This window comes from Mirounga leonina, unplaced genomic scaffold, assembly GCF_011800145.1.
Source record: "Mirounga leonina isolate KUSES-001 unplaced genomic scaffold, KU_Mleo_1.0 Mir_99, whole genome shotgun sequence".
Taxonomy (NCBI): Eukaryota; Metazoa; Chordata; class Mammalia; order Carnivora; family Phocidae; genus Mirounga; species Mirounga leonina.
Genome location: NW_023270971.1, coordinates 869,339 through 878,507, shown reverse-complemented (window position 1 = coordinate 878,507; position 9,169 = coordinate 869,339).

Below are 9,169 nucleotides of genomic sequence, written 5' to 3'. Positions count from 1 at the left end.
GAAAGAAAGAAAGAAAGAAAGAAAGAAAGAAAGAAAGAAAGAAAGAAGAAAGAAAGAAAGAAAGGGCTCTCACAGGACAGTCTCAAGTCTACAGAAATGGATCGCAGAATACAATACCCCATATTTTCAGTCAGTTTCCAAGCCATAATTGCTATGTTTTTTCAAAAACGATTTTTTAGAAAGTTATGTATACTATGTACATGATAATTTCACATTTTGTTTGTTCAGTATTTGGGGGTTTTTAAAGGACTTTATTTGCTCATGGCACTTCATTTAATTCAACAGCCCGTATCTGGTCTCTAGTACATAAGGCAATCCCCTACCTATCTGACTACTCACAAGTACACTGCAATGAAGAAACACAATGTCTGTTTTTATCACCTCTATTTTACATACACAAACACATTCACACATACTTTGGTTAGCTTATTTCTTCCTTACTTTTTGCCACTTTGTCTCTTTAGGTCTACTATAGTTCTGCTTTCTTTAGAGATTTGATCTCTTTGGACCCTCCTCTGATGATTCTGGATCTCACAGCCCCCAGGACCATGCTCTTTTCTTTCAGAATAGTTCACTGAACTGTAGCTGTGTGGGAATCGATTGGGAGTGCATCTGTAGCTTGGCACTCAGCGGGGAAGTCCTGCCAACCAAGTCATCAATATGTCCTCCCCCACAGCGGGCTCCTCTTATGTCCACTCGAAGGTTCTCTATCAGAAACATCAGTCAGAAGGCGCACTCTGGAGTTGGGACTCTGCCTTCCTGTATTTGGTCCTTTTCCTCTGATGGTACTGGAGCAACCCCACAGAAAATAAAGCTGAGATAGAAGCAAGAAGACTGGAAAAGTTAAACCACACCGTCTCATCACCAGTTGATGTGCCTATAAAAATTTGGAGCAATTACTCTGTTAATGACTTCACTGACGGTAAGCCTCCCAGAAACTCTGGTCAGAGAATCACAATGGCTGGCTGCGTGAGGCTGGGTGGTTTCCACTTTCAGGCGACTCCTTGAACACAGTATTTTTATTTCAGTTTGTATCTCCTGAGTTTCAACACGAATAAACTAAGACTCAAAGCAAAACTCGGCACACTGAGAGTTAGTAACAGTTCATGTGAAACCAGAAATCACCCACAATGTGTACAGAAGGTGACCCAGGCTCATGGAGAAACATTCAGACTTCTACAAGCCACTTAATAAAAAAAAAAAAGAATTGCATATTGAAAAGAGCTGAATATTGAATGGCATTTTTTAAGAAAAAGTGCTAAGTTTTGTCTGGTTTGAGGTTTCCCTACCATGGTTTTGCACAAATGTGACAAGGACTATGGATTTTACTAAGGGAGTATGTTTGCTCTTCACCAGTGTTGGTCACACCCACCTTGGAATCAAACTTAAGGGAAGAAAAACCCATCATGTCAAAAATCTTGGGGAAAAATTCAGTATATATGTTAACAAGAAAAAGGAGTCTAATAGCTTTTGCAGCAAATAAATTCTTTGCTGAAATCATGCACAAAAGTTGAAAAAGACTCAGATAGCCCTGGTTTGTACTTCTTCATGTGAAATGGCAGGAATTACAAACAGAAATTAAGCCCCAAGTGTCCTCACAATTTGAGTCACTACTTATTTGAACTCATAAAGAAATGAGAAGATGGAAGGTAAAATTGTGAGCTTATCACGGGGAATCTACCAATAGCATTATAAAAATTAAATTTGAAGGGGAAAAAAAAGAGAAATTTTTACTCTTAAATGTGTTTCCCTGGGCTTTGTGTTCTGGTGATTGCTTTATTGACATTGATATTACTGGTTTTCTAAAGTCCATATCTGAAGCCCAGATGTGAAACCCAAGAGCCTTTCAAAGTCAGTGTTTATCCAAGAGCTTCAAAAGAGCAGATTTTATGAATTTGATTTTATTCTAAGTCTGAATATTTTGAGTTCCTCTAGGCCTAGCAGCTAAGAAATAATTAGTTTAATAGATTTCTGCTATGACCAATCAGTCTAGCTATATGCAATAAGGGCCATTATGAAAATAGGAAATGGATATTTATCTCATTTAAAATCTGAATTATTTATTTATTTTTTTTCCCCAGAAAGAGAGAGAGCACAGTCTGGGAAGGGGCAGAGGGAGAGGGAAAGAGAATCTCAAGCAGGTTCCATGCTCAGCATGGAGTGCACTTGGGGCTTGATCTCAAGATCTTGAGATCATGACCTGAGCTGAAATCAAGAGTCCGACGCTTAACCAACTGAGCCACTGAGGCACCCCCAAAATTTGAACTATTTTTATAATACAAATGATTGAACCCAACATAAGTCTTGTCAAAGTTCATTTGTTCTTGAAAGTTGAGCTACATGGTTTGGTTTTAAGGATAGCAGCAAGGCATTAAATAAAGAATATAGGATCACTAAATTAAAAATGATTGCTAATGTTTAAGCATTCTAGAAAGTCGTGACTAAGGGGAGAACGTAAGTATTTTAGTGGCTATTTAGAGTCAATCTTACAAAGCCTTCTAGCAACTGAGAGAATTCTATAAAACTAAACATTTTGTCTTTGGACATAAACACATTTTGAAAATTTTAAGTATCTTATACAGAGGACAAACACACTGATTTGGATTTGTGAGAGGATTATGTTTGCGGGATGACTTAAACAGCACACTGAAGGATGAAGTAATTCATAAGGAAACACTTTAGAATATAAATACTATATCCAGTTTTAAAACATGCATAATGCACTGTACTTGTGATTCCATGATAATCATATTCACTTGCAGCCCTGATTCTTTCTTCACCTTGCATTCTCCTAATCACAGTACCATAGAATGAGAGGAACAGAGCCTAACCCCTTCACGTTACAGACGAGAAAATAGAGCTAAAATAAAATTTAAAATACAATAGGGCAATCCAGTGGGAAAATTCTCTAAGCGGTTAAGAATAATATGCTTAACATGGAGACCTTGATTTCTGTCATTCTCCATTGTGATCAAAGTAACTCCTCTGTGCTGGAGATAAATCTGAAAGTACACCCTGAAAGTACAAAGACAAGGAAATAAATAAGGAATTGTAAATCGAAAGGTGATGCAAAGAATATGCAAGTTATATTTTTGCTCACGTTACTTCAGATCGCCACAAAACTAAAGAGCAACAGGTTTGGTGTTAGTAACCTGAAATTGCAGCCCCAGTTTGTTCCTGTATTTGTTGATTGACTAACTTGTGCTCTCTTGGTCTCTGTTTCCTTATCTCTAAAATGGTATATTAATACCTTCCCTGCCTGGGTTCCAAGGCCGTTGTGAAGAACAAAAGAGACAAAGGATTTGAAAGGCTTTGTAAGTTCCAAGGCACGACAAAATGATTGTACTGTTAGTGGTGGGACCACTTATAAGTTCGCATTGCTTTTGGTCAGACTTGTTGCCAAATGACACCAAATTGAATTTCTGGAGGACAGCCAGTTGATAAACATTGAAACTAAGGTATGCTTTCAGTAAGTCACACCTGTAGCCATCTTTCACTGTGCAGCTGACAACTGGGCCTTGCTTCATATTACCTGGCAAACCTCACTTCTTCAAAACCCTCTCTGGAGCAGTATAAGGCTGCCGGGGCTTCCACGAATCCTCAGCGTAAATACCAATCTGCTTTGCTTTCACATTTGTATGTTATTTGTTCATTGCATCTTAGCCTTGCAACCTTGCACTGCACTGGTCTGCACTTTGCAAACAAAACAACAACATAAAAGAGTAAAAGCGACAAGTTCCCTATCAAAAGAGCTACTGTGGAGTAGCTTGCAAAAAGCAGGTAACCAATGCCTGTCAGAATGACAGGGAAGAAAGGCTAATATAACTGGATTCCTGGCTTACAAAGGAGTTAAAAATGAAACAGCGCCAGCTTAAAATCAATATGAAATTCTATAGGCAGCCTTTACAAAGAAATCAAGGCAAGCATAATATGATCTCGGCGCTCACTCTCGGGAAGAAACGATCACTCCATCGTGCAGTTCTAGCTAAATGCAAAAGCCACGTCCTCCTAAAAGCCCCCCTGAAATGGAATTACTGCAATCAGGCACTGTGGTCAGGAGGGCATGGATGAGATTGATGAGGTTATCAAGAGACAAATAAGGAGCGAGGCTATACAAATTGCTGAGCAGAAAAGGAAAACAGGTTCATGTAGCATATCATTAACAGTTTTCTTTCCAGGGATAGAATCAGATTTCTACTTAACCTATCAATGGGCTTCCAAATATGCAAACTCAATTAAACAAGAGATGGAAAGAGCACCACCATCCCACTCAGAATGTCTCCCATCAGCCAGATTTGGTTTTCTAAGTGATAGTCTCAAGCAGCCCTTCCTATCGGACTTCGGTGAGCGACAATGGACTCTCATGGCTCTACGGGGTAGTCCTGAGTGTAAAAAGCAAGGAAAGAAAATATAGGTTTCACCTACAGCTGCATGCATATGTGTTTTTAAAAATACCTCAAGGCAAATCAGAGACACTGAGTAGTTAAAGAATTGATATTTTTCTAATCCTTTGTCGGGGCTTCCTTGTCGTAGACCCTTTTTGAATGGTTAAAACTACCACTTGGGACAAAGGCTTTCTGACATAGACATAACACCAGGAGAAACCCCAGAGAGTACTCTAGTTTGGAGTCTTCATTTTAAAGCTAGCGAAACTAAGGCCCACTGAAACTCTGTGCCTGATTTCAAAAAGTTAACCCTGGAGTCCAGCCAGGAACCCATCTCCCCCAGTTACCTTGACTCTCAGCTCAAAGCTTTCTTCCTCTCTTGCCTCTTGTTCAGAGTTAACATATTTCTAGGTTCACCAAAGCAACAAATGATGACCATGAAGGCTTCCAGTAATTAACACATCTCTAGATAATATTTATAGAAATGATTGAACCATATTTCCACCACAAAACTTATGAAACAACAGCAATTTTTCGAAGGAGGGGAGGTGTAGAAATTTTCCCATATTAAAGTTTAACTCCAGGTAAGAACAATTTTAAATTTGTTTTCAAGGTGCCCCAAATTTTCTTTTATTCCTTGAAAATGTATGCTCTTGTCAAATTTCCAAGTGCTTTATAATATTTCCTTGAGCATGATCTTAGGAACCCAAGGTTGGACTGCTTGTTATGTCCATCTTCATATATGTTTATCAATATAGGCATCAAGAAGACCTAGAGAAGTAGCTTTTGCCAGTACCCAAATTAAGAATGTGGCTTATTTCTTTACCAATAGCTACCCAAAGAGGGGGGGGCGGTTGAGAATCAAGTACCTTGATCTAGTGCCTTGATAAGCAAGGCAGTACCAATATTCATGGAACCCCTTTATTTCTAGAAAAAAAGTAGCCAATCCAATTTATTCTCTGCCCTTAAAGCAGAAGAGCAAAGCAACAACTTCCCCGTTCTTCTAAGTCCCTTGTATAGTATCTGAGGCCTTCTTGGAAAGCAAGGTGAGGAGAGTTGTGGTCCAGAGGAGAGAGCACACATAGGCTGGAACCACATAAGCTCAGAGGAGCTCACAGTGGAAATGAAAGCCTGGAAAGATAATCAGGGGCCTCCTGAATAAAATATTCCCCATATCAGATATTAGGGATTCATTTATAGAGGTTTTCCCACAATTTATCCTACTTTCTTTCATTTCCTCTGCTTTAAAACCTCATTTTCACCCATACCACGAGTTTTGGGTATGATATCTCTACTATTTTGGAAGTGACATATCATAACACATTAGCTGAGTAAAGCCGAAAATCAAATTAGCTTAAATTTAAAAGCAAACAATATTCATTTTTACACATTTTCTAGAACTGAATAACACATGTATTTTAAAGCTTTATTCTAAAGGCTGTTTATATCATAGTTAATAATATTTGTGATATATGACGGGAGAGATGAGTGTGTTTTTTTTAATTGCAGCTTCATTTTTTCCTGTAAAGACGATTTTGATAAGTGATCTTCTTTGAAAGTTGGGAATGTAGGGGAAGATTAATCTAGCCCACTAGAGAAACTAAAGTGGCAAAAATTGATTAAGGCATTAAAATATCTACAGTATGCTTAGAAAATATGAGCTGTCTCTAAATGGTCCCAGTAAATCACAAACCAAACTCAAAGGAAGCAGTTAAGAAGAGCTTCCCGAGTAATAGAAAAGTTTTCAGGGTAAAGTATTTTGAAACTGTCATTTTATTTTTATATACTGTGTGATTACAGAGAAATATTTATACAGCTACAGCCCAGTCTTTTCTCCCTAGCTTTTCAGGGAAGAAAAAATATCCCTCATGCATAGGTAATACTTAGAACATAGATAATGATCTAGATATTTTGTATAGCTACATATAAACACACAAATGTATGTTATACTACCTGTGGCCAATTATGTGATGTGATGGAATATAAGGAATCCTTCAAAATCCACTGCCACAGAGATTGACTCACAAGCCCCTTATCCTGCCTGAAAATTCCCAAACTTTGTGTTTCCCTTCTAGGATCTAGGGGTGCCCGGGTGGCTCAGTAGGTTGAGTGCCTGCCTTCGGCTCAGGTCATGATCCTGGAGTCCATGATCCTGGAGTCCTGGGATTGAGTCCCATGTTGGGCTCCCTGCTCATTGGGAAGGCTGCTTCTCCCCCCTCCCTCTGTCCTCCCCCCCAACTTGTGTGCTCTCTCTCATATAAATAAATAAAATTTTTAAAAAAGAAATATATTCTAAATTACTTTATTGAAAAATAACGTCACTTGAGAAAGAAACACAATTAAAAGACCTTGTGAAGATAGGCAAAACCATTAGCATTTCTTTTTATATTTGCATATTGACCGTATTAGTTTGCTTGGATCTAAGGAACTATTGAAATTTGGTTTTGGAAGTGGAAAAGATTTGAAACATTTTTTTTTTCCATGAGGCAAATAGGTCATGTATGACCTCACAGGGAGAAAGCAGAAAAGTAGTGAGCATTTGGGGGATTTCAAAGTAGGTCAGAGCAGCCTAAAAATAGAATTGAAATAGAGTTTTCTCACTCGAACTGGGCTCACAGTGGCTCTCTCAGATCTGTTGATTTAATTTTTCCTTGGTTTCATTTGAATCTTCTCACATATTCCTCATGAAAAAGATTCTAAATATTTTACCTTTCTTCAATCTCCACATACCCCTCCTCTCTTTCACTCTGAACAGATTAGCCCATTACTTACCTTCCTTTGAAGAGCAAAACCATTGCAGTGATTTCCTCCTCTGTACTCAGGGCTCGGCCCTACTTACAGAGCACCCTTCTTCCTTTACAACGACCTGACCCCCCAGTGCCGTTCAGAGAGACCCTGCCTGTTTTCACCTTGCTCTCCCTCATGGTAAGCTTCTCCCTCTTTGTCCACTACCCTCAATACCATACTTTGGAGAAACATTTTCCTATTACTCAATCCTGAAGTTCTTCTCTATTCCACAATTTTCTTTTTATCTCATCTTCCCCTGCTAGACTTTTATAATAGCTATGTTTACTGCCTCCACCTTCTACCCAAGTTTTCCATTCTGGCTTTGAAATCTTCTTATCCCACTTATTAGCCCAAGAACGCTAAATAATATCTTTGATCCATGAGCCAACTGATTTGAACATTTAATAATTTACCTTTTGTCTATATGAACTTCTTCATAAAGTGAATATGCTAAAATTCCCCCATTGATGTTCCTGAGTTTAAACATTGAACTGGCATAGTGAGCTCAGAGGTTTCATCAGGCTGAGATGGAATGAAGTTTTTCTCGAATACTAAAAGTAACCTTCTATTACAGTGCAAAGAATTTAAAGCACTCTGTTCCAACTGTCTTCTGAGAGAAGCTTCCGCACTAACCACATCTCAACAGATCTGGACAGGTCCAAACATGGCCCTAATGCTCTGTTTCTAAGGTTGACATAGAAGACTGGTCATCCATCTCTTGACATCAGCTGCCAAGAAGCCAGAAACACTGTAGTAAAGTGGGCAGACTATACTTCCAGTCAGACTCAGCAGAAAATGCATTAAATTTTTTAAAGTAATGTATTTTTTAATGGATCATAGAAAACCCAATAAGAAGTCCTGGGAATCAGAATTATTTGTCACGACAGGGAAGACTTGGAGCCATAGTTACCTAAAGAATAATTTCAGTAAGAGGACACATAGAGGCACAAATTTTTCTAGATACTGAAGTGAATTCTTTTCCTGGGTCCACAGCTATGTGACAATCTCTGTATGCTGTACAGATGAAAGAATTATGCCTGGCTGCATGCTCTGTGTGTGTGTGTGTGTGTGTGTTTACATATATACATAAGTTTAAAGACTGCCAAGAAAAAAATCCTTTGCCTTCTGACCGATTCAAATTCTCTTCTGAGTAGTGTTCTTGAGATCCATTTACTCTGCCTCTTGAGGAATAATTTGTTAAAATAGAAATAATGTATAAACTGATCAGTTAACAAAGAGGAAATTCTTTATATCTCCAACTACATAAGTGAGGGCTCACTGGATTCGGCATCAAGGCTATTTACCAAATTTCCTCCCTCTGATGGGCTCATCTGGCTTGCAGTCTAACCTCCCACAAGAGCAGCAGGGCAGCCTTCAGGCACAATTAACGTACTGCTCATTCAAATGTCTTTTTACGTTAGTGAGAAAACGCTTAAGAAGAATTTAGGATATTTATTTCTTCATCCCCAATCATTGTTTCTCTTTCTAAATTGTAGATGAGCAAAAATATTGATAAAATTTCCATTCTATTAATTTTCCTGAAAAACTTCCATCATAATACCAACATTGCAATTAAAATAGCTAGAAATTATCACTACTAGGTCAAAATCTCTCAAATCATCGAATCAGAATGTTCTTTAGTATCCTTATCCTTGAACCTTTCTGTAAACAGCTTAATAACGTATTTTTGAATGAGTAGGTACAAATATTCCTATCACAACAAATATAAAGATAAATATTCTCCTCTGTACTGGTAATAGCATGGAGGGACATATTTCATGGTCTAACTCCCATAATTCAGAGTTATCCCTAAGAAATTAGTTCACATGTTGGTTATTTGTGGTTACAAAGGAACTTTCGGTAGATGTCAATGATGCCAAAATCACACTAACTTTATTTTCTTCATCTTTATCTCTTATCATCATCATCATCATCATCCTCTTACTTTTGCTTTTCACGACAGTTTGCTTGTAAAGAATACACTGTTATTTGGTCTA